A 27,577-nucleotide genomic window follows, 5' to 3' on the forward strand; every position below is an offset into this window, starting at 1 on the left:
TTTCTTCTCCCTACACAGCAACTGATTTTGTTTTCTTGATTATATGTTTTGATCTCCATCTTTTATACCAAAACTTTTTTTAATTGTTTATATTTAAAAGTTAGGGACTAAAATACTAAATGGAAATTCTACTGATTTAGGTGGATTGTGTTGACTTTGAACTTTAGGGAAATCTGGCTGCCTTTTTCTGTTTTTGCTATTTAATGTTAGATAATTTTGGTAGTCCTTGGGCAAGTCAGAATCCTCAAAAAATCCTCTGTTATTGGTCTGTCTGGTGGGTAACGCCAGTTATCAGGGATCAAAGAAAGGGATGGGGAGGAAAGTAGTTTCAGTATTCAGTGTATGCATAGTCCTTTAATTTCTCTTTGGTGAATATTAACTCAATTTTCGAATGTGCCTGGTATACCTTAGTCTAGAAATCGTATGTTTTACAATCCAGAGAATAAATTTCCAGACCAGACACTAGCACAGTACAAATTAGGACTGTTCCACAGCTTGCGCAATTATTAGCTTAGGTTTTATCATCCCATCTATTAATCCATTACCACTCATTGTTTGTTTACTCAGCCTCCAAAATCTTTTTTGCTATTCTCTCTTCTCTCACTTCCTATTATTGTATTTATGATGTAAATAAGCAGTGTCAGGAAGGAAAATATTAAATGTGTACACGTGATTTTCATGTCATGTTTCCCAGAAACCTGATTCATTTCTTTATTTGGATTTTTACATTTAACTTTTCAATCCACTTAAACTTTCAAAGTAAGGACCCAGCACTGTTTTTTGTTGTTGTTTGTTTGTTTTTCTTTTCTTAAATAGTCCGATTTTCAAAACGATTTTTAGGTGATTTATTCTATGTCCTTTGGTTTGTGATGGTTTGTGGTTATTAAAGGCTGACATCTAGTTCAATACTACCTAGTGTGTTTCATTCATCAGTTCATTCAATCATAATACTAGTACCGTAGTAGTTTAATGATGATCCTTCTAGGGGATAGCTTAATATCTTTTTTTTTTAATTTTTTGGGGTGGCAATTCTTAGTGAAATTACATAGATTTCAGGTGTACAATTCTGTATTACATCATCTATAAATCCCATTGTGTGTTCACCACCCAGAGTCAGTTCTCCTTCCATCACCATATATTTGATCCCCCTTACCCTCATCAACCTCACCCCACCCCCCTTACTGAATATCTTGATGTCAGGTCTCAGGGGAAGGGTTGCAGTTGTTTTTATTTGCCTTAAAAAAAACATTGATACTTAGTGTTTAAATGCTAAAAGGAAAAAGGAAAGAAGAGAGAGTTAAAAACTTTTAAAATACTTATTCATTCCAAAATAAAATTACTAATTCAAATTATATATTATAGAAATATAAGTTTATTTTACAAAATTACCAAATTTTATAAAAATGTTACAAAATACATTTATTCATTCAAAAATAAAAAATGCATAATTTTTAACCATCCACTATAGTACCGTGTTTCCCCGAAAATAATACCTAGCCAGACCATCACCTCTAATGCATCTGTTGGAGCAAAAGTTAATGTAAGACCTGGTCTTATATTGTATAAGACCCGTTATAATATAATATAATATAATATAATATTATATTATATTATATATTATATTATATTACATTAATTATACTATATTTTATTATATTATACTATATTATATGCGGTATTATATTATACCCGGTATTATATTATACCCAGTCTAAGACTGGGTCTTATATTTATTTTTGCTCCAAAAGATGTATTACAGCTGATTATCTGGCTAGGTCTTATTTTCGGGGAAACACAGTACGCTCACTGAGGTCTCTGGGGAGGTGAAGTGAGTGGAATAATACTAGCTTTTTTTCCCTGAGACTGCAGAAGTATCAGAGGGCTTTATATATAATGAATGTCTGCTGTTTCAGGTCCTATTATTTGTATTTTACGTTCAATTATACATCCACTCTTAATATTAACACTGTATATATGTAATATCACATCAATCTTCAAAGATATAGAAACTGCAGCTCAGAGAGGTTAAGTAACTTACACAAATTCACATGACCATGAAATATCGCTACTGAATGTCAAATTCGTGTTCTTTTAGTTTCCCAAGTATCAAAATTCTTTGAGAAAAAATATTCAACGATTTTATAAGGTGATACTTCCTAATTCACATAATCTATTTAAGAACATGAATTTTTTTTAGCTTCTTTTAGTGGAAAGTAGCATTTAGAATATTAGAGAAAATACTTACCATAATTTATTAATCAAGTTATTTACGAGATTAAAGTTCAAATAAGAGCAGGAGAGTAGTTTCAGTATTCAGTGTATACATAGTTCTTTAATTTCTCTTTGGTGAATAGTAACTCCATTTTCGAATGTGAAAATTGAGAATACACTTGTAAAATCTATTTTTGTATTACTAGGCCTATTTGGGACTCATCTTTCTTGTTCCCAAACTTTTCAGTATTATGGATAAGTTATATATATATATATATATATATATATATATATATATATATATATATATATATGTGTGTGTATATGTATATATATATATATTTTTTTATTTTATATATAAAATATTTATTTTATATATAAATGTATATAGTATATTATATATTTATATATGTGTGTATATATACATATATATGTTAAATAAATGTATATATTTATATATGTGTGTTAAATATATATATATGTGTGTGTGTATATATATTTAACATATATATATATATATATATATATATATATATATATATACACACACACACACATATATATATGTATGCCAGGGGTGCCAAAAAATATGTACTGACTTATAGTCATCTTTTGTTCATCAGTATATAGTGAGTATTACAATTTTAACACAGTTTTTTCCTTTCTTAATCTGTGTATACATTTTTTAACAGGCTCTGTATATATGTTAAACTGGTACCGAGCTAATAAGGATGAACTGAAAACTCACAGATCTGATACCTAGCCCTAAAGTTAACTTTAGAATCAATGAAGAATCTACTATGACTTAATTTGGTAGGTGACACATGATTTGATCTTATAAAGCCTAGTAATTAAGATATCCACTGAGTAAATATCAGACATGATTTTTAAAATTGCTATAGATTTCCCACCAAATTCTGTTCAATTGGATCTTTATGTGTTTAGCTGTAATTGGACATAAAGTTTGTAGTAGAGCCATGCTCTTGCCTTTTAAAAATGTTATCTAGAAACAGTTGAAAAGAAATGTTGTTTAAGTTAAATGAAATTACTATTCCAGTCTAATATTTATGTCATTTAGTTGTGCCTAAATTGAATGGCAAAAAAGAAAACATCATCATCTTTATTATTATTATATTATTATTATCATTATCATTATTACTTTATGTGACTTCTGGATTAGTTTATTTTTTTTTTACATCCAAGACATGTTATTATATTATTTCCTTAAGTATTAGGGTTGTTTCATAATTTAATAAAATAAAATTAATTCACTGTTATAATCAACATATATTTATGTTACTCTCAGTATATGCAAAACACTGAATTCTGCAAAGTAAATCAGCTATCAATCCTTCATTGAGGAACCTTTCATTTTAATAATGACAAAGTATATTTGTAATTATAATAAACGCTGGAATTCCTAATGTCCAGAGACAATTGTATGGGCATTCAGAAGAAGGAGATATTATTTTTAGTTGAAAAAGTCAAAAGAATATTTCCAGAGGAGGTGACATTTGGTCTGGGCCTCAATAGATAGGTAGGAGCCATAGACGTTGTCTAGACGTCTAGGAGAGTTACATAATCTAACTGTGCTTCCCATGATAATTCTGAAGCAAAAGTCATGATGGCAGCTCTGCCCTCCTCATGTCCTTATTGTGAAGAACAAATGAAAAGAATGAAGCTGAAGGGAAGGCCCTGTTCACATAAAGTCACTCTAAAAATATGAAAGCTGCTAGTGCATCCTTCAGAGAAGTCTGAAAATGCCATCGAGTTGTTTTTATTTGCTTTACATTATAGAAAAAACTTTTGTGGTTATGTCATTAACAGATGAATTAAGGTAAAGTTTACGTTAAATTACAAGAGAAACTCCAAAACATGTAATTTAAATAATACTGGATATATTCCTCTTTGACAAGGCAGAGCCGCTGGTCTAGGCTGGCAGGGTCTCTTTTCTCCATTGAGTCATTCAGGGAACTAAGTGCCTCAACCTTCTTTCTATGCAAACCAGGAGGGTGTTATTTTCTTCCATAGTCAGAGCAGGGTCACTGCTATATCCATCTTCCAGCCAATGGCAAGAGCAAAAAAGTCAATGGCCAGGGAGAGATGCTCACATTCCATTTGCCTGAATTTAAATACATGGCCACACTATTTCCAAGAGAGGTTGGAACATTATTTTCTTGCTAGACAGCTGTGTCCCCAGGCAGAAGTGGAAAACAAATTTGGAGAAAGTAGAGCAAAAATTATCAATCTGCCCCAATAGATTTTTGGTGATTTGTTTTTATAATCTCTCAGGATTCATAGAAAATTTACTATTTTGATAGTTTTTGTAGCCTTTATAGTTTAATGAGATCTAAATCTTAAAAGCTATATATAGAAGGCTACATACAATAATTACAGGGTACATTTTCAAGAGGCTTCTAGTACGATTTGTACATGTGGTTATTGCAATTCCAAAATTAAGTTGTAAGATTAAAACTATTCAGGCACCAAAGTGAAAATGTGGCCGAATTCTATTTATGTGTTTAAAAAGATAATATCTGTGATAATAGTATTTATTTGATAGTTCCTCAACAGTAGTTTTCAATATGCAAAATGTGCATTTCTGAAGATAGTATGAAGATTATAAAAATACTGTTCTAGATTGAGAATTGTAGACCACCCAGAAAAAGGCATGAATTGAGAAATATTCGTGATTATTTAAATCACTTTTGTACAGATGATCAATGTCAGAATCATAACTTAGAATCTGTTGATTCTTTACCTAGATTATACCATTTTGTGATATGGACAAAAAAGGAACACCACATGAGACATGCTCAAAAAAACAGCACAAATAAACACTCTCAAAGTTCTATATTATTTTATGAAATAGATAAATATGCTTATTTATAGGAATCTGTGCTAAATTTTAATATTACTAAAGATTCATTTTAATATTAATGAAGATTCCTTTTCATGTGTGCGTAAACATTTTTAATAAGTAAGTATATTTTATATGGTTCAATTCAATTCAGTAAGTATTTATTAATGCCTACTTTACGCAAGATACTATGTGATTCTAATTTAATTTAATGCTTTTGTCACAAGACTTGATTTTTCATGGGTGGCCTATTAAAAGAAACTGTATGCCCAGTTCTTTTTACTAGGCAGATATATATGAAATAAAATAAAGTAAAACTAGTACAGTCCACTGCACTACATATCAACAAAGTAGTTATAAGCAGTATGAATATTATTAGAAATAAACTTTACATGGAAAATGATTATGCCAATGGTCTTACTTCTCTTGGTACCAGAATGAGTTCTATAATTTACAGGAGCTTATAAGATTAATGGGATTGGACAGACTGTATTTTATGTATATATCAAGCTTTAAGTTACATAAAAACCTCAAAGGCAGAAGGAATCTAAAATTAAATGGAAAGGAAAAAGAATATGAGTCTAAGAAAAAATTATCTCTGTATATTTTACTTATCGGGCACAAAATTAGTTGTCAGGTTTCCCTCAGCTACTCTTCCAATTTACTTTAATTACAATCTGAGGAAGGAAACCCTGCAACTATGGCAATTGACTGATAATTTATTGGATTGGGGCGGGGGGTGAGAAGGGGAGACCAAAACAGATGAGATGGATAGTAGGAAAGAAGCACATGAACCAACCTTTGCAGGAAATGACTCCAGAACTTAGTAACGATTGCAGGAGGACTAGCACACCAAAACAGAATTCTGAAGTCATTTAGTGAAAGGACAAAGTCACATCCATTTCAACACATTGAGAGGCATCCCTCTATTCACTCAATTCAGGTTATTTCCGTTTTATTTCCTATGATAGTTTTTAAATGGACAGAAGTGTATAATGCCTTCATTATTTCCTGAGATTCCAAACAAGCAAAAAAAAGATAAAAAAAGAGCACAATGATTGTTACACAGCTAAGCAGCTATTATTTTAAAAATAACTTACCCAGAGTACCTTTTTCATATCAGGTAGGGTGTAATTAGTACAGTTATTATATTTACATAGTTATCAATTGTGTTTCCAGTAAAAAGAGCTTTCCATTTGAGATTTGCATAATATTTTCATTTGTACTATTGATATGTCAGTTAGTTCCTATTAATAAAAATTGGATAGCCAACCGAAAAAATAGGGGAAAAACAATGGAATGAGTTTCTGCCTCAGTGTGACAGAAGCTTGTGTTTTGAGGTGGGGAAAGGGTGTGAAGAGTGTGGGGATAGAGGGAGGAGATAAGTGGAGTGATTAATTGGTTCAAAATAAAATACAATACATGGAGCATTTTAAGAACCACCAAATTACTTTCGAACCATTTGCAGACTATTGTATAGACATTAATTTATTTCTAAGAGATAATTTTTGTATATTAGAAGAATTAAAAAGTCAGCAAAGACCCGTTGTTGCTTTATCCATTATTTATTGAGAAGGAAATGAAGGAGGAGAATGGACACAAATTAGAATCGCCTAACTGTTCTGAGAGTACTCTAAAGTGTTATGATTTTATGTGGCCAGAGAATGCAGATGAAGAGTGGGAGTTGCATTTTTGTCCTTAGACCTCTGGAATTAAAATCATTACATAATTTTTCCAAGTTACAGTTACTATCATGGAGAAAAGATAGAACATTGTTTTTCTTTGACTTATGAAGGTAGAGAAATAATGTTGATTGATATAGATATAAATGTATAATTCAGTTTAATCTTCTGAAATCTATTGAAGTTAAAATCTGACCTTAAAATGAAGTTGTATTCCAAAATCTTCTCTACAATCAATTTAGGCTATAGTATTGAAATATTTGGAAAGTATAAAGTATATAATCTTTATAATCCTAGCTGTTGCTTATCTCTATAGACCAGTGGCAGTTTTCTGTGATCATTTGATCAAGGAAAGGGTGACTGAATTCACTGTCACAAGAGACATTGCTAATTCATGCATATTCTTATGCTCTCCTGTTTTTAACTTTCAATAAAACTTGAGTACTTTGAGGTCTGTTGGTCAACATTAATATTGTACCCAGCCAGCCATTTCCTCTTGTAGGTATCACTTAAAATTATTGGATGTTGTTACCAGCTCTGAACTTTTCTGTAGAAGGAAGAAGAAGACTGAGTATCTTAGTATGAGACATAGGGGTGGGGGAAAGGCAAGCTCCAGAATTGAGATCAAAGTGTTGTATCTCACTGTTTTAGGCACGTGGAGTCCCAGGATTAGTTATGTTGTTGAGTATTTACTTCCCATTCTTTGCTTTCCATAACCTTTTGGATTGTACTTGAATAATTATTCAAGACTCCTTACCATGAAATTATGGTATTATGCATTTTAAAAATGCAAAAATCTATTAAATACTAATATGCTGTGACTCATATCTTTGAAAGGAAAAGTTCTTTGTTTGCGGCTTGGAACCTGCTAGTCTATTTTATTATTGCAGAAGGTCCCAGCAGGCATATTCAGTAGATTTAATTATTAAGTCGTAAACGTATCTTTGAATATTTCCCTTTATACTGAATGCCTAGAAGTAATTTAGAATTGCATTTTTAATCATCTTATGTGGCAAATCAGACTTCAACACAAAGTATGTTTTCAAATGTTTTTGGAAAGTGAAAATCACCAAATTGATAATTGTATCAGAATGCCCTGACACATAAAATAGATAAATGTGGACACTGTGCCAATGTATTGAGGGAGGTCTTAAGTAACCACTATATATGTCTTCTAAAATGGAAGCTTAATGAAGGCAGGATCCTCCGCTGTTTTGTTCATATTTTTATCCCCAGAACACAGCATAATGATCGGCACTTGTCTGGGGTTCAATAAAATTTCATTGACTAGAAACATGTGTGAATGAACCAATTAAGTCTCACTTATACCACCCAAGATTACTACCATGAACACATATTTCCTAGCACTAACAATGAAAAATGTTGAATACTTTTTACTTGGAGATATATATAAATATGTTTATATTTATTATATATAAATATGTTTATATATAATATATCTCCTCAAAAATAAGACCTAGCCGGATAATCAGCTCTAATGCATCTTTCAGAGCAAAAATTAACATAAGACCTGGTCTTATATTATATCATATAAGACCCGGTCTTATAGTAAAGTAAGACCGGGTCTTATGTTAATTTTTGCTCTAAAAGATGCATTAGAGCTGATTGTCTGTCTAGGTCTTATTTTGGGGGAAACACAGTATATATGTACATATAGATATAGATGATATAGATATAGATGATGATATAGATATAGATATAGATATAGATATAGATATAGATATAGATATAGATATAGATATAGATACATGTCTATATCTATGTAGACATCTATCTCTATATGGATAGCTATATCTATACCTATACCTATATCTATATCATCTATCTCTCTCACTCTATCTACCTATCTATGTAGATATAGATTTGTTGTTTAGCTGATGTTGACTGCAGGAGACCAATTTTCAAAGTGATTCATATTTTATATGAAAGTATAACTGGTTATATATCACCCTAAGTCTCAAGATTTTCCAGATCACTTAAAAAAAATCCCTGTTATTTTTCTCCTTTCTTTGAGTTACTGAGAATAGAAGAATGAATATATGAGTATTAACTGTTGGCAGAGTGTAAATGGACTATAGAATAACCAAAAACTTTTTTTTAAAATAAGCTGTGTATAATTTCTGCAGGATCTTTAGGAAACAGCCTGATAAAAATAAGCTTTCCAAATGTCACAACATTTACAAGATTATTTGCAAATATTTAATACTTGTTGAATATTAAAAATTTCTCTATCTCAATCTTCTTTAAGAGAAAAAAACATTTAAATTAGTAAAGATGCAATTACAGATATGGGTAATATATGTTAATATACCCATATATGGAATCGATATGAAAATGTAAACAGTTGGGTATGTTAAAAAAACATATTTAAATAAATAGATACAGATTTTCCCCTACTTTTCTTTTTTTCACTGTGGCTTCACCTGAGAAATGTTTGAATAGTTTCACAAAGTGCCAAACTTGTATTATGAGGGATTGATCTCTAATTCAAAAATAACATTAGAACATGTTCTTAATAGTACACATTAATTATCGGCCCCTCCATTGTTATTAAACTTGCATTAAACTTGTAAAAGAGTTACAAGAAAACAATTTGTTATTTGAAACGTTCAATACAAGTAGCTCTTAGTTGACATCACTTGCATAACCTAATGCCCATAATACTTGAAAACTGTTCTCCGCCTAATAGTAGCTATCAAGAAAGTAACCAGAAATTAATCCTTTTTTCTCAGTCAGAATTGGGAAAGGTTTAAAAAATATGAAACTTATGACAATACTGACGTCAATACTGAACTAAATCATTGTTTATTTATTATTCTGATTTATAAACAAATCAAAGCAGAAAACCTCTAGGCTCATGTACAGTGCAATATTTCAGCATTAAAACTAAATAATAAAATGTCAAAGGTAAAAGACTGATAGCCTACACAAACATCGGCTAAGGCTTAGGAAAAACCCATCTAAACAAGTTGATTTTGTAGAGCACTAACTCAATCTTTTTCCTCAAACCTGTGCATTCTCACACACTAGACTTGGTTTGTCTTTGTCATTACTAGATTGATTAGTATCTGTAAAGGTTTTATGTTGTGCCTCATTAATAGAACTATGAAAGTCTTTGATAATGCATTTCCCAATTGCCAGTGTAAATTATAAAATAAACTCAAAGTTACTGTTTTTGTAATTTAAAGACGGCCAGAAGTCCCAGTATGCTATTGACATGTATTTTTGAACCTAGTATTCTAATCAATGTCTATATATTTTCTCATGATATAATCTAAAAAGGAATTTCTATTTGTTCTAATATAATTTCTCAAGAAGAGTAGAAGAGGTCATAAAATAAACCGACCATTTCACACTTTATCTCCTGTGGTAAGACAAAATAAGAAGTGTGCCATTGTATCTAGAGCTTCATTATAATTTGCCTTTATTTATTTTTTTAATTAAATTTATTGGGGTGACAATTGTTAGTAAATTTACATAGATTTCAGGTGTACAATTCTGTATTACATCATCTATAAATCCCATTGTGTGTTCACCACCCAGAGTCAGTTCTCCTTCCATCACCATATATTTGATTCCCCTTACCCTCATCACCCACCCCCTACCCCCTTACCCTCTGTTCAACACTAAATTATTGTCCGTGTCTATGAGTCTTTCTTTGCCTTTAGAAACAAGTCCCATGAGTATAGAAATGTGGCAACTTACAATGTACTAACTTGACTGATTTCACTGATTGAGCTTGCTAAATGTTCAGAAGAATTTACTGGTCCACCTGGTAAAAACTGTTCTTTAAGTAGATGTACCTTAAGTCTTCCTTTTCCAGAACCACATAGCTTCATGTGAACATTTACACTCAAATACAATTTAAAAATAATACCAACTCCAACTACACTGTTCTTAAATAGTGAATAAATTAATATTTGAATTGAAACCATGGAGCTTCTGTAACGTCACTATGAGTGCTCACCTTTTTATCATCCCCCAGTTATCGAATTGATATATATACACATATATACATACAGATAACATGTATGTATATATGTGTATATACACATATGTACATGTGTGTATGTATACACACATGTATATACACATACATGTGTATATATGTACACAGGTGTGTGTATACATATACACATATGTATATATGCACATGTACATGTGTATATATAGACATATATACATGTACATCTGTGTATATAGACATATACACATATATGTATATATGTATATACATATACATATGTACGTATATGTATATGTGTATGTATATGTATAACATATATAACATATATATAACATATATATAACATATATAACATATAACATATATATAACATATATAACATATATATAACATATATATGTGATATATATATATATATATAAAACAATGACCCCTGCCATATTGTCAGGAACTTGGTGAGGCTCATGAAAACCACAGGAGAAGAAACGGGGCCGTGTACTTTCTTGCACTGCATCTGCCATCTTGGCTGCTAGAAGAGAAAAGAATAGAAGCATATAGCTGGTAACACAGAAGCCCTTTCTGGGGAGATGAGAGGCTTGGGTAAGGCAAGGATCTGGTAGATCACAAACTCTGAGAATCTTTGAAAAATGGTGTGATTCCCTATAATAGGAGTGGAGCAGAAGATGTACTCATGTCTTCCAACAGCTGTCCTTTTCCAAACACATACATACCAAGGGGTTTTCTTTGGAATGCCATGGCACCCAATTCCAGAGCAAATGACAAGGTCTGGTATGGGTACCTTATTCCAGATATCACCTTTGAGCTGGCCTCTGCTTAGCTGATCTTTAAGTTGAGAAATTTCATATAGAAAAACAAGGAAATTTTTATTCAGGAAAAGGCTTGTTTTTATCCTCCTGTCCTAAAGTTGGGTTCTTTTGAAGCTACAATAAGGAGTAAAAAACTTAATATCTTTGGCTGAATGAACACAGTTTTACTGCCTGTTCCAAAACCTATTCCTTCTGCAATGCTCTTGATCAAGATACACATCCCTTAGGAACTGACAAGGAGTGTATAGCACAGTGACGATGTCACTGGAAGAAGCCTTCAGATCACAAGAAAAACTGTCCCTTCTTCAGAAAAAAAATGCTGACACCCCATGGAAAGGCACACCATGATATTTTTCTTTTTTGAAAACAAATGCACTAAATATCCGTTAATGTTAACATGTGCAGTCCTCAGTCTACCATTAATATAACTTAAACCAGAATGTCAAAACAGCCCCCGGGCCAACTGCGTCCCGCAATCCATTGTTAATTGGCTCGCAGCAAATTCCAAAAATATATTTAGTTTACTTAAATAAACCAGGTGAGGCAATACATACTTCGCCTCAAGTGAGTGGCCCGGCTGTTTGTGTATTTTACCGCATATGGCCCTTGGTAAAAAACATTGAAAAAAGTTTGGACACCCCTGACTTAAACCTTGCTTGGAAAACGAAGAGATTACTGAAGTAAACAAATTTCACGCAATCATAAAACAGAAAACAGTGTGTATTAATGTTACCATTCAGACATCCTTGAGTACAATATTCCCAAAAGGTAATTTGACTTTGTCATATACCCTGGCTTAAAAATAAATTAAAATATGCATTGAAAGACACAGAAATGGTACTCAGTAAATTGTTGTATTATATAAATTTATCAGGCGCACAAGATTGGTGTAACCAGCACAATTGCTATCTTGTATCTGGGGAGTGCTATTGCGTATATGTGTTGTGCAATAAACAAACATTATACAGCACAATAAATGAGGCAACATAGTTGGGAAAACATGTGATGGGAAGGTGTAGAGCAAGTATTATAAAATATCTTTGTGAACTTTAAAATAAATGACGGGTTACAATTTCCAGCTTTATTCTTCTGACAAATTGTCTTGATAGTAATGTTTTCATTGCCCGCTATCATTTAGAACGACTTACACCTGTAAAACCTATAGTTGTTTATATTTTTGGTTAGGTGTGTTACTATTTTTCAGTACATGTCTAGCATGCTAGTTAGGTGGTAAATTTATAGTATATACTATAACTAGATTTCCTAAACACTCTCTCAGAAAAAATATGAAATATAATAGCAGTGAGAAACACTGAAACACAAGCTCTGTTCTGTTGAGCCAGCTAACAGAGCTTTCTTTGCTCTCTGAAGCATCTGCTCTTTGTGCCAATCCTGCTTGTTAGAAACACCCTTATAATTATTCCATCATTTATTTTGTGCTCATTGTGCTTGGTTTATATTTCCTCATTGTATATAATCTTTCTGAAAGCAGAAATTTTATATCTCTACATTTTCCAGGCCTAATTCTTTTGGAATGTTTAGGTTTGGTGATTTACGTATTATTTCTAGGACTTATTGCAGTGTTTCAACTGTTCAGTATTTTTTTTCTTTTGATTTCACTCTTTGCTTTTTTCTATACAATGGTAAACTCATTTTTTTTCTCCCAGTCATGAGTTCTGACGCTTCCTCCTTAATTATGGAGGGGGAGGGGTTAATAGCTATTAGGGGATATATTTCCCTTCTAGAATTCGAACTAGCTTTTAAAATTTGCTTCCCTCCCTTAATTTATAAATATTTTAATCAATAATGTATCTATTATTTCCCAAGTGAGCCCTAAGAAGTATGTTTGATGGCCTCACACAAGCCATTCCAGGAGAACAACCCCTTTCAAGCAGCTGATACGAGTGAGCCTAGCTAGTTTTGGCCTCACTCGAGTCCCTATATTTTCAGGTTAGCCAGCAAGAGCACACTCATTCCATCACTGAACCAATGAAATTGATGTGTTGTGCAAGTTCTCTCACTCCCTTTTGCTGAACTTGCATTGTATACCCATTGCATATTCAGTCAGGAGCTAGCCTGGAACAAAAAGCCAGTCATCAGAGGAAAATACTGTCTGTCTTCAGTGTTATAATTGCACTTGATCAGCATCAGTTCTGTATCAATAATTAGACAGGGGTTCAATAATTATGTTGGCAATGAAAAAACATAGTCAAAACTTTAGTTATTTCCATGAAGTGATGGTCCAAGGACTGAAACCAACACTGGAGATTGATGCTCTCCCCTTAGAAGGTCACAGATGATTGAAAACTGGTGCCCTTAGTATTGTTTGAAATATTCCCTTCCAGTTGTTGCCTCACATACCAACTGAAGAACTATACTTGCTTTTATATATGACATACGCTTTTAAAAATCTAATTAAAACTTTCTTTTTGGTCCTTAGGTAGAAAGATGGCTCTGCTGAGATGAGCTCTTAATTAATGCACTGAGAGCTTACAAGTCCCACCTCTCAACAGGAATGATTGACGTCCAAGGATACATAAATTACACTAATTGAGCTCAGCCTCTATCTAGGCTTTCCACAGGCAACTCATCAGAGAAGCTAGGTGAGTAGACCAGCATAAAAAGTTATTTCAATATGTTCAATGCTGTCCCAAAGGGTGGAAGAAAAACTTTCCAGACTGTTGTACATTTATCATCACAGAAGGCAGTTTTTTCCTTTAGTTTTAAGGTGTAGGTTTTGTGTTACAGTTTTTTTAATTGTAAAAATTAGCATTTTTAACATAGCCATTTCAATTTAAGTAACCACATTCTCTTCACAATTTTTGAGCAGCAAATACTGCGAGCCAATTACAGTATGCAAAAATCACTTGGCATCATGTGTTGATATTAAATTGTGTTGCATAGCAACCAATGCATATGCTATGGAGGGATTGTTTGAAATCAAATCCAGTCATAGTCCTTGAGTTTAGTTTTCAGAAACTTACCTAATTGTAAATACAACCTAATCCCCAGCCTCACCAAAGAGCATACTGAAATATTTTTGTATATATATTTCATTCTAAAAAAAGTGTATAGGTATTCTGAGGCTCTGACTTTCATGAAATGTAATAAATCATTTGGTATAATTTAGGTGGTTTATTAATCTAAAACAAAATTCAGGGACAGGGCTACTTGCTAAAAATGAAGACAATTATACTATATTAAATTTCCTCATTTATATCTTAAAATTTTTATTCACAGATTTTTTTTATAATGCGTTAACAATTATGAAAAACCCAGTTTCGATTATTTTCAAGGAAATATTAATAATACGGGAATTTCCAAATATTGAATTAGTTACTTAAACTATAAAACTAAAATATATGTATTACTCAAGGACAATATAAATAGGGCTTTGGATTTACTACGTAAAATTTTAAAAGGCAAGAGTAAAAGAATGAAAACCACAAAGACAACTAGATCAAGAAATTATTAAGTATAAAGGTGACATGTCAAAATGAATAGAATTGGGAAAGCAAATAGTGAGAACTAAAGGGAAAAATGCCAAACAGTAGAAATACTGCAGTAAGTTTTAGAAATAAATAAAGTACCAAACATAAACACTCCCATAAATTGGTCCTGGTAAAAGTAGAGAAAAAAGTAAAAGAAGTAAACAGAGCTAGATTTACAAAATATTTAGGAGAACCACCATGTCCTAATAACAAAAATCAAAAATATTTTTTTTTAGACTTTGGATTCCTGAAACATACAGGAGAACACGTGGCTCCTACTTTGATTTGCCTACTGTTTCAATTTGTGAAAAATGGGGAGCCCCACTTAAAAAGAAAATCATGATATGGCTACATTTCTATCTGAATAGCTTTATTGTTACCTGTGAGAAAACCTGAAGTGGAAAAAATTGAGAGAGATTAGAAAATCCTGAGATGATAATCTCGTAAAAAAATATAAAAGGGTTTAACATTAAGACAATCTCACTACGACTGAAACGAAATAAAAATGAAAACAGCTGCTTTACTGTGAGATCCTTTTATAATTTGGTGGCTAACAGTACCCAAATATAATGTATCAAAATCATTGAAGTATAAGTAATATAATATTTTCTGTTTAAAAAATGACTTAGGGGTAACAAGCATGAAACATGTACCTCAAAAAAAACTAAGTTTTTATTTTGATTTTCTGTACTTACGGGTTCATACTGCATTCCTTTGTCATGTACAATGTGCTAAGCAAGGTATGGTACTTGAAGTGGTTTCCTATGAAATTACATTTGAAATGACCTAAATTTATTTATGTGTCTTGAGAATATATGTATTTAATAATCGTGAAAATGCAAGTATATAACTTTGTGCTTCATAGGTCTCATATCTGTAGAAATACTTATTAGTAGAAACAGTAACCATATGTTCATAAATTTGAAGATAATTCTACTTGGATTCACATATCATTAATGCAGTGAACAGAAAACTCCACATACTTTAGCAAGACTACTACATCGATGATACCTTTGGATTGACAGTGGTACATTGTACCTGAATTAGTATCAGCTTTTGTCTTCATATCTGTTGGGTAATCAAAATGCTCATGCTTGACAGAAGACCGTAAGTTATTAGGAAATGGACCATAGTCAGCATAGTCAGCACTGCGATGAGCCAGGGCCACCCTGCCTCAAATGGAACCATTAATATAATAGCCTATCACTCAGGCTAATAAAATCAGCTCTTACTGTATTCTGTTGCTGAACATGGATTATCAGATCCAAGTTTTCAATTGCTACATTGCATCACAACCATACTATAATTGGTTGATGCTGGAACGAATGTACCGTGTTTCCCCTAAAATAAGACTTAGCTGGACAATCAGCTCTAATGCGTCTTTTAGAGCAAAAATTAATATAAGACCAGGTCTTATAGTATAGCAAAATAAAACTGGGTCGTATATTAATTTCTGCTCCAAAAGACGCATTAGAGCTGACTGTCCAGCTAAGTCTTATTTTAGGGGAAACACAGTAGCAAGAGATATGTTGGTTGTCACCCTTTACTATTGTACTACATACAGAGAGTAAAACCTTACTAAACTCTTCTCTGGTCTTTGAAAGAGAACAGTTATATGCTTATTACTTTGGTCATTTGATAGGCTTCTTACAATATATTTTTATTTAGAATTCACATAATTCTTTAGATTGGAAACTGTTCAGTAGGCTGGGCATTTCATTATCCCACTACTGTTTGATCTCTGCATTAATTTCTCACTTATAACATTGATAACAACTTTTAAGATTGTGCGGATTTAAAGCAAAATTTGTTACCTTTTTTAAAAAACAGCAGTATGAAAAAAATGTCCTATAACATCCGGTAATACCAAGGCAAATGTTCTTTTTTTGTTATAACTTTAAATAACAAAAACCCTATATTTTTATCACAAAGGGACGAAAAGCGTTTGAATGGGCAGGAGTGCTAATAGCAAGGAAACATCATAGGAGAATCACAGAGATGGACAGTTACGAGTGACTATTACATTTTAGCTCTTAATCTATGTAAGTTGGGAAGTTTTTAAAATATTTTTTTCCTGGATGTGGAATACTGGAGGATTTTGAGAAGATGATGTAATCTGACATGTTTTAAATAGACATCCCTGATTGCTATGTTCAGAATAGACTAAAGAGGAAAAAAGCCAAAAGCTAGGCTTCTAGTTGGGAGACTATTGTAATAATCTGGGTTAGAGGTGATGGTGACGTGGACCAGTATGGTAGAGCAAGCAGTGGTGACATGTGAGTTTACATTCCAAATCTATTCAGAAGGTAGTATTGACAGAATTTGCTGATGAATTGAGTCTGAGGAGATACCAAGAAGAACCAAGGATGACTCCAAGGTTGATATCTGAGCAACTAGAAGGATGGAGTGGTAGTAAATTGGGAAGATTAGTACGAAAAAGTTGTTAGGTTTGAGATACCCATTCAGGTTGAGATGCCTATTAGATGTCCAGTTGGAAATGTCAGGTAAATAGCATTACACAAGAATCTGTAGTTTAGGTCTTGGTTAGAGACAGGAATTTAGGAATTCTCAGCATATAGATGGTATTTAAAGTCTGGGTGAAATCACTGAAGGGTATTGAAAAGAAGCATCAAGGGCTTAGATACGGGCACCATAATGTTTAGGAACCAGGATTCTGAGGAGTAGCCAATGATGAGACAGGAAACCAGAGAAGGGTGGTTTCCTGGAAGCCACCCATTTCTTGTGCCCTCCCTTAGTAGATTTACAAGGAATATCTATAAAGAGTGATATAACCTAGAGATGTGTGATTTAAAGATGGGGTAATTAAGGAGGGGGAATACACCATTGTCTGTAAATATTAATAAGGAAAGAGGAACACTTTTTCTTTTGCTCCCTATGTATAGCTATGTATATACCTATCTTGGTACCTATATACACCTACACCTCTACTTACTTAGGGTACTACTGCAACTCGGTTGCCTCCCATCCTCAAAGCCAAGGGAGGGAGCTTTCAAAAGAACTGCTCATGGGATTGTGGGTATCCGATGTGCCATTCCCTAACTGGACAGTTTTGAGGTATTAGGCTCATTGGCCAGTTCCTGTGCTGCCAGGGTAGAAAAAACCTGCATTGAGAATAGGTAGCATAGCGGGGAACTGCCAGGTGAAGCTGGGGTCATGACTGTCTCCCCTCAAAGTCCAAGAGGTTTGGAAGATGAATCTCACATAAGCCTTTCTCTACACAATCAACCTATCTATTTGCCTCTCTCTCTACCAACAGTCATACCTATCTTCGTTGACTTCTCTACTGATTGGCTGATTTTTTTTGTTTTAATTATGCAAAAGAGATATTTACACCCATTGTTTCACACATTGCATTTTCACCCTTAATTTTGATATGTATTGGCTCAGAGATATTTGCCTAATTGTTTTCGACTGCTTCCTTGTGGATGTGCCAAAATTCCTTTAGTTAGTGCTTTGTTCCATTGATATACTCTTTAGTTGTTTCCAATTTTCACTATTAAAACAATCCTGTAATATATTTCTGCATATATATATGTTTGAGAAATGTTGCTGATGTATTCGTTACATAAATTACCATCAGTGGATCAAAGAGCATATGCATTTGAAATTTGTTTATATATATATATATATATATATATATATATATATAGATAGATAGATAGATAGATATAGATATATATATAAACAAATTTGTTTATATATATAAATTTGTTATATATATAAATTTGTTTATATATATTTATATATATGTGTGTGTGTATATATATATACACACACACACATATATATAGATATATATATGTCTATATATATCTATATATCTATATATCTATATCTATCTATCTATCTATCTATCTATCTATCTATATATATATATATATATATACACACACTGAGGGTGCCAAAAAATGTATATACATGACTTGTATTCATCTTTTGTTATCAGTATATATATATATATATTTGCAGTAGTTTTCCTTTCTTAAAATGTGTATGCATTTTTTGTCATATATATATATATTTTGTCATATATATATCATGGTGCCACATATATATGTCATGTGCCACATAATGATGTTTTGGTAAATGACTGACCTTGTATTTGATGGTGGTACCATATGATTATAATGGAACTGAAAAATTCCTATCATCTAATGATGTCTTAGCCATAGTAGTGTCTTAGCGCAATGCGTTACTCATGTGTTTGTGATGATGCTGGTGTAAGCAAACCTACTACACTGCTACTCATATAAAAGTATAGCATATATAATAGTAATATTCTATATCACCTAGGTTTGTATAACCATACTCTATGATGTTCGCATGCAGTTATAAAATAATACAGAGAGATCTTGTGTACCTTCTGCAGAACTTCCCCTAATAGTAACATATTGTGAAATTGTGGTACTAATATCACAGCTAGGATATTGACTTTGATATACTCAAGATATAGCTTTCCAAATTTTCAACCATTTACTATTCTGGTGATCATCCTTCTTGTGATTTATTTGAGAATAATCTCATACATATGAAATATTTTTCCCCTGGGATTTACATTTGTCATTTGATTTGATTTTTAGCATTATTGTCTAATTTTTTTCCAATCTTTTCTTTATGTCTTTTGCGTTTCTCATCCTACTTAGAAAAGTCTTCACATCTTTATATATAAATTTACCTTCTAGAACTTATATGGTTCCATCTTTCACATTGAAATTTTGATCCATTTGAATTTATGTTGTGGTAAAGAATTAGGTAGTAATCCAAATTTATGTTTTTAATAGTTACCCAGTTGCTTCTATTCTGTTTATTTAAAATATTACTTATGTTACTATTCAAATTTCTATATGAATATGTTTATTTCCAGATTTGCATACATCTCTCTTATGATGTGTTCTCCAGTATCAAACTATTTTAATTATTGTAGTATTGTAATGTAATATATTTTACTATTTGATAGGACTAGGTATTGCTCATTGCTTTTTTTCTCTCCTTCCCATGCATTCTTCTAGCAATTTTTGAATAGTTATTTTTTAACCTAAGTATTTTAGTATCACTTTGTCAAGTTAAAACAATCCTGTTGATTTTGTTATTTGAATTGAATTACTGTTAAATTCATGAATAAATATGAGGAAAATCAATACCTTTGTGCAATATGATATTCTTATCCAAGTACATGGTAGGTTTTATCATTTACTTACTCTCTTCTGAGTTCTTTACTAGAGGTTTAAGATTTTCTTATATAGGCCCAAAACATTTATTTATTTGCACTTAGTTGACAAGGGCATGCATATATGCATCATCCTGAGTGTTTCCTTAATAATAAAAGAACAGAGAAAGTAAAATATTGCAGTCAGTCTTTCAAATAAATATATTAATTTGCTTTATAGTTATTGGACTGTTATTTCAATATCTAAATTACTAATTCCTAACATCTAATATTTTGCCCATGTTTTTGCGAATTGAAATTTGTTCAATAGCCAGAAACAATAGTAAAGAAACATAGTTTTTCCTGTTCTCAAAGATAGGTGTACTCAAAATGAGCATCCTTTGTACATAAAAAGAGTAAGTTGTAAAAATAAAATATGCTAGGTTGGATAATCATCTATAATGTTAACAGTCCAATTGCTTGTCATGTCGAGGAAGGTTGTGCTTTAATTAAGCAATAAGACATGACAGAGTGAGAATTATGGCGTAATAATTCTTGTCTAGTGTATTGTTAAGACAGGAGGCCGAGGGCCAGGTGTCATTGCATACACTGTGCATAAATTATTATTCTGTAATTTAAATCTAGAATATTATAGAACAATTCTCAAATACTATTCAAATAATTTTGAAAAACAAGATACAGGCTGAATATGTTTTTTGAATTCTTTGTTAGAGGATATCTACTCTAATGCTGTAAGGTTGAGAGGCTAAAAAAAGCATTTCTTTTGGAAGAAAAATATAGCAAGAAAATATAGTAAAGTTGGCTTCATAATTGATACCTCTCCAAATAATATTTTTATAAAGGAGATTCCTAGGAAGATGACATGTCAGTTTGATGTCCCCCCTATGATTAGGAAAAAAGAAGAAAAAAATGGTGGGAGCTAAATTCTGAGAAATTTTAAGAGAGCCCCTTTTTGGCTTATTTTTTTTGTTCACAAAGCAGTGCTAACTAACAAATAACTCTAACATAAATCTTCCAGAAGAAAAAAAAATTGCATCTTCCTAAAAGAACTTGGCAAGGGGTGATGCATTTTACAGAATTTTGGGTCCTTTTAAAAAATCAGTGTGATTTGTAATCCTAACACTTCCTCTGTAACATACCATTTGAAGGTCCTCTTTTATAAATACATTAAAACAGATCTCTTATCACAAGAAAACACATTGTTTGAAATACTGCTTTTTTGAAAAAAAGAAAACTCTTTTCTGTCCATTCAAAAGAAAAATGTTTGAGTGTGAGTATGTGATTGTAATAAAGAAAAGTGTACTTGCTTTTTATCTGCAGGGCACTCTGGCTTTCAGTGTTTCAAAAGACTACTTCCTTTTAAAGTTATTATAGTTTTGTGCTTTTATTGCCAATATTACATACTTTTAAGATGGTTGATGTATTAACAAGTTTGGCTTTTTTTGTGAATATTGAAAGATGAAAGGTACATATTACAACCTCTGACGATTAATTTTTTCTCAGGTTCTCCTTTAAATTAATGTACTTTATCATCAAATTTGACCTCTTTCAATGAGTGTGATAACCAGAGAGAGCTTAATACACAGATCAAATGCAAAATATTTTTGAAGGAGCTCCAGAAACACCTTCCTGCCCAAAATATACCCCTTAATGTCTTATCACAGCACCATTAGTTATTTGCTCCTCTGAGTTAATGTTTGTGTCTTGAATCGTCCCTTATTAAAGTAAAATATCTCCAAAGTTAATGACACAGAGCCCAGTTATCAATTAGAATTCTCTTAGTTTATCTATTTGCTAAATGAACAGTCTTAGTTTATCTGTTTGTTGTACTCCCTAACAGAAAGCAGAGAGGAAATAAGACACAAGAAAGGAGTGTTTTAATGGACATAAGAAGAGAAATTTTCCATCTATGAAACTTGGGCAAGGTGTTACTGTGACAGGTCCCTAACTACTGAAAGGTGGCTTGAAACCACACTTTTTTTTTTCATGGTCAGGAGGTAAAAGAACCCTAAGAAAAGGGAGTCAAATTATGAGTTTTTCAGGCAAGGATGGGTCATGTCTTACATTGTATCTAGTATGCGTCTCAAGTGAAGAAAAAGATGGGGAAAACTAAAGAAAATTTATCTTCAACACTAACAGTTTTACCAACTCTGTCTCTTGTAATAGGTCTATCACAGCTATTAAATACCATTTTAGTACTTTTTTCTTGTTTCTTTTTCACTGAATTAGGCAGGGTTGTCTTTTCTACTCAGTGGCTCCAATTTATCCTTTTCTAGAGTTACATTTCAATAGGATTGTATTCCCAAATTCTAAGTGTGGGAGTCCACGAGTTTCTCACAGTCCTTCTCCAAGATTTATTGGGTTGGTTTTGGGCAACCCACTGTAACAGATGGTTTTTAAAAAGTGAACAGCAACCAATAGAATTATCTTTAGAGAACCATGATGTAAAATTATGCTCTTAGCTGGCAACAAGGGTCAATATGTGACAAGGGCAAATGAAAAACACCTATGTATTTGTAGAAAAGGGTAGGCAATTACTTTTTTTAATTTTTCTACTAGCATGCCACTGACTTAGGCTGTATCTACTTCTACAGAGATGCAACAATTTTTAAATATTTTTAAAATATAATAACTTGTGAAAATAATCATTTCACCACTCGGTTGATGCTTTGGTCTACAAGCTTGTTCAAACAGGCCACACCTTCAGTTTTCAGCTGGTCATACCATTCAGTACGATGATCAAAATTACTTTCAATAGGTTTATATTTGTTAGGAACAATTATTTGTATTTATTTTGTGAGAAGCTCGATGCTAAGGATTTGACATCATTATTGCATTAATATTTGCAATAACATTGGAGGATTGTGATAATTTAGAGATCAAGAACACAAGGTTCATAGAGATCCTCGGTAAGTAAGAATTGGGTCCAATTTTATAACCAAAGGTTATGCTTCGAAAGGCAAAATTATCTCACATATGAGTGAAGTCATATGGTTCTTGACTTATTCTGTCTGACTTATTTCACTTACCATAATAATCTCAAGATCCATCTATGTTGTCGCAAATGGCAGTGTTTCATCTTTTCTTATGGCAGAGCAGTATTCCATTGCCATTGCCCCTCCAATAAATTTACTAAATTAGAAACATTACATTAATTAATTAATTAAAGGAAAGGCAAAATTCATTCCAGTAATCATATTGTCCCCTGCTGAAGTTAGAATATTTTAAACATTGAATTTAGTCATTTTTAAAAAACAAAAAAAAAAAGAAAAAAGAAACTGACATTGTTCCAATCTGCAACTCAGGATTATTAAATTTCTTCCACTGTCCATTCTAGGAACTTTCTACTTACATGTTGTTAGACACCTATACACCTCTGTTCTGCTCCAGAACCCATTTCACATTTTCAGAAGTGAGCCCTAGAGTAAGAGGCATGAGCACCGGCCTCATGATACCAAGAACCAACAATCAATTCTACAGAAAGGACCCTGTGATCATAGCCATCCCTTTCCTTCACCCCAAGTTCACTTTTTCTCCATGTAAATTGGTGCCATGCATTGTTTGTGCATGGAGTGGGGTTGAGAGTTTTGAACGAGTACTGCATCTTGTGGGGGAAAAATAAAGACATACTGACCTGAAAATTAAGGACAGATAGAAAAGAAGGCACAGAGCGAGTACTAAAATTGTTTTGTGTGTGCCTCAGCACCTCTGTAGACTAGGTATACCTATATGAGTTTTATAATTCTCAACTTGATTTCTGTCTCTTTTCCTATCATCACTTTTCTGCTTTTTCTTTCTGTTTTCTTCACCAGAGTTATGCCTTTGTTAATGCCACTTCCTATTAGACTGTCCTTCCCTTCTTTACCATTTGAAATGTTACTCATCTTTGGAAGGCAGATTTCATAATCTTTCTTATCCATGAAATATTTTCTCATTTCTCCACCCAAATATATTCTCTCTCTATTGAACTTCTAAAGCACGTTATTTGTACTTTTTTTACAAAAATATGTTATTTTGCTTTGGTCTTCTCTCTATTACATACTAATTAACTTGAAAACAAGACTGTGTGATTGTTTTATACACACACACACATACACACACACACACACACACACACACACATCACTGGGAATATAGAATACAGTACTGGAAAGTATGCAGTCAATAGATGATAAATTGTTGTTGTCTCTTTTAGTTTGTTAAAACCACTATAGATAACTTCTTTTTGTCACATACGTTATTGTAATTGTTGGTCTGGTTACTAAATTGAAGATTTGTGAGTAGTAAACTGATTTATAGCTTAAAAGATAACTTATGTATCTACGAACATGACTATATCGATAAAGAGTCTTTTATAGGGAACATACTTGTCAATTTTATGTGGTTGCTTCCTTTCCTCACATTGTTTCACTACATAAATGAATCATGCCACATTAAACCCCCAAATTCCATTAACTGAAGAGCTGTCCAAAGTATTGCCTGCTGGCTGAGGAAGGAATCCCAGTCAGTCACTTTGATGGACACATACCTAACATAGCGCCTCCTCTGCACCTAGTACTGTGTGTTGGTATGACATGAAAGGAAGTCTTGAAGCCTCTCTGCCATCTGCCTGTTCAAAGTCGAAAACAAACAAAACTACATGAAAATCATAATCAGTGCCTAAAACATTTCTTTTGGGAGCTAGAATTGTGTAATATGCCCCTAATATGACCCACAGTATCTTATCAACATAATCTCTTTGTTGTTGATTGCAAAAGAAGTCAGTTTGAGTAACCAACAAGCAGGTTAAATGTAAGAAAAATAGCTTAAGCCTAAGCCCCAACCTGTGCAAATATTTTTACATACTGAACTCAGGATAATTCCCTTTTCTTTTTTTTGATTTTTGTAAAACAGCTGTGGGTATTATCCAAAAATAGCTGACTGTTAACTAGACAACTAGCCAGATCTATAATGCTCCACGCGGACTCTGGCTGTTGCATCTCCATCTGTACAGCCTGCTGCCTGCCTGTTTTGAATTATGGAGAGCTGGGAGGGGAATCCAAGAGATAAGGATTCAGTGGCATAGGTTGCCTCTGCTCTCCCTTTCATAGGGGAGATATTTTTCTCTTTTATGCTTTGACAGTGGCTGATTATATAGGATTCCAACCAACCTCCTCACTTTCAAAGTATGTCTGTGTGAAGAACACCTGACCTACAGTTCTCTGAGTACCAGGTGTGGATCTGATTACCTTCAGGTGTCCTAATGCTATCCGTACACAAGTATTTTAGTTCTTTCCTGTCCATTGTGCCGTTTTATTTACACTTCAAAACTTGGGGAATCTTATTTCCTTGAAACAAACAGCATAACACTTATTAAGCAGAGGAATTCATTTGCAGATGAATCGTGATCACATACTTCCGTATCAGATGTTAGCGTTCAGCTCTGAACTCTAAATCTCCATCGTGTGAGTGGCAGCAGGTAAAGGTTTTAAATTCTTTCCAGCAGATGGAATAAGTCTTGTCAGTTATTAAATTGCCACTGAGCTATTTTTGGTTTCTTATTTTTTTCAGTACTCTTTTTTCCTTTGTTACATTCTATGCCATGATTTTTAAAGATATGATTTTTTCTATTTTGGAAGCAAAAATAGAAATTTCTAAAAACTGTTTACTTTTTCATAATTTTACTCTCTGACCTGTGCTGTCTCTGCAGCAGGGGTTGAGACAATAAAACTGGGGTATGTTGTTGATAATTCTCTACAAAAATAAAATGATACCACTGGAGTATGAGATAATGAGTATTACTATTTTGGTCTTGATTGATATCTATATTCTACTTTAAATACAAATGTATCAACAAGGAATCTCAACAACTTATATGACGAGTGACCTTGTCAAAAATGAAGACTTGTGTCCTTTTGCTGAGCAACTATGATGGAGTGAATCATAGTTGGGTACAACATGAGATTGTGAATATCAAAAACAACTGCTTACACAGGAGACAGATTAGAAATCTGTGTCCAGGCTGCTGCTCTTAAGTCAAAGACCCTAAAAAACAGCAACATGTTAGATAACTAATTACTAAGCCAATTTGGATGGAACATGAGGGTTGTGATTGGGAGGTGGTTAGAGGAAAGCTGGAAAGGTAGGCAGATTTGTATTCTGGAAGCCCATGGGAGGGACGGCAAACATGACTACCATCATGATTTTTGTTTCAGAATTGGAGAATTTTATGGAGTTGCTAATGAACCCATTGCAATCCATGTCTGACATTTCTATTCCATTAGTAGCCAAGTCCCTTAATTAATATAACCTGCAACTCCAAGAAAACTAAAATGTTATTATATAGGCCAAGGGGTCCTCTGTAGTTGATTTTTGTTACCTTTCCAAAGGCATTATCAAATGTCATGTGTTTTGTAGGTTTTTACAAAGTCAGGTCACAGGTACAAACCAGGGCATCCTCTGGCTGCCAGGTCTCCTGCCTCAAGCTTCAGGTTGAGCTCAGCGACAGTTGCTTAGGCAATTCTATAGTTAACACGCCAGTAAATTAGAATAATGATGTCCTTGGCCCTATTACAAATCCCAGACACCAGGTTTTGTTTATTGCTTTTTATTCTGATGCTATTATATTTAAGAGGGGGTGTGGAGTCCTAGTCCTATACCTAGTTCACAGTTTAGTTGTGTGCAGAGTATTCAAATCGTTACATTTTTTTATTGTGACCTTTTAAAACTCTTGAAAGTATCTGTTTCATTAATAGTCTTTGCTTTTTTATAGCCTTTTTTTGCTCAATAAAATAAAAATGAAATTATTTTCCCAGTATAACATGATTTTAGGAAAAGAACTCAGATTGCTCTAGTCATAAATCAATCGTATCTTTGAATACAAAGATGTTTGAATCAGCTAATGAAAACATTTGAGTATGTTTTCTGTGCTAGGTGGTTTGAATCTAAACATAAGTTGTAGTGGCCAATCAGAAACCAGACCAATTATTTACATGCATTATCTAAAAGCAGTGTATTTGGCCAAAATGGAGCAACTTTAACCCAAACATATATTCCAACCACATGTGTGGCAAAGTGACATTAATGCCTAAAATTCTGTGGCTTTATCTTTAGTGATGTTGCTCCCTGCCCTTCCCATTGTTTGAGCAGTGTCCTGCGAATAGACTAATCTGTGTGGCAGTAAATGGTCAATCAAAGTTTGTTGGGTCTTCATGGGTCCAATACTAGTAGTAGTCACAGGACTGCCTGGATTTCTCTTTCGAGGTGGAGGAATATGGTCTGATTGCAGCCTCTTATTTTAATGAGCAGAAATCAGACTGTTTGTAGTCGTTGGTGTCTGTCACCTCTTCAG

At 32.9% G+C, this 27,577-nt stretch overlaps 1 protein-coding gene across 8 annotated transcripts in view; it reads left to right on the forward strand.

Moving 5' to 3' along the window:
• The first annotated feature begins 14,055 nt into the window (after positions 1 to 14,055).
• The window catches only part of TENM3 (teneurin transmembrane protein 3), a 955,259-nt gene continuing 941,737 nt past the window's right edge, over positions 14,056 to 27,577 (forward strand). For all 8 annotated transcript variants that reach the window (XM_081046184.1, XM_081046189.1, XM_081046188.1 and 5 more), the window contains exon 1: positions 14,056 to 14,171. The gene's annotated coding sequence lies outside the window, so the exon portion shown is untranslated. The remainder of the gene's footprint in view (positions 14,172 to 27,577) is intronic.

Source organism: Rhinolophus hipposideros (genome assembly GCF_964194185.1).
Source record: "Rhinolophus hipposideros genome assembly, chromosome: 4".
NCBI classification, from domain to species: Eukaryota; Metazoa; Chordata; class Mammalia; order Chiroptera; family Rhinolophidae; genus Rhinolophus; species Rhinolophus hipposideros.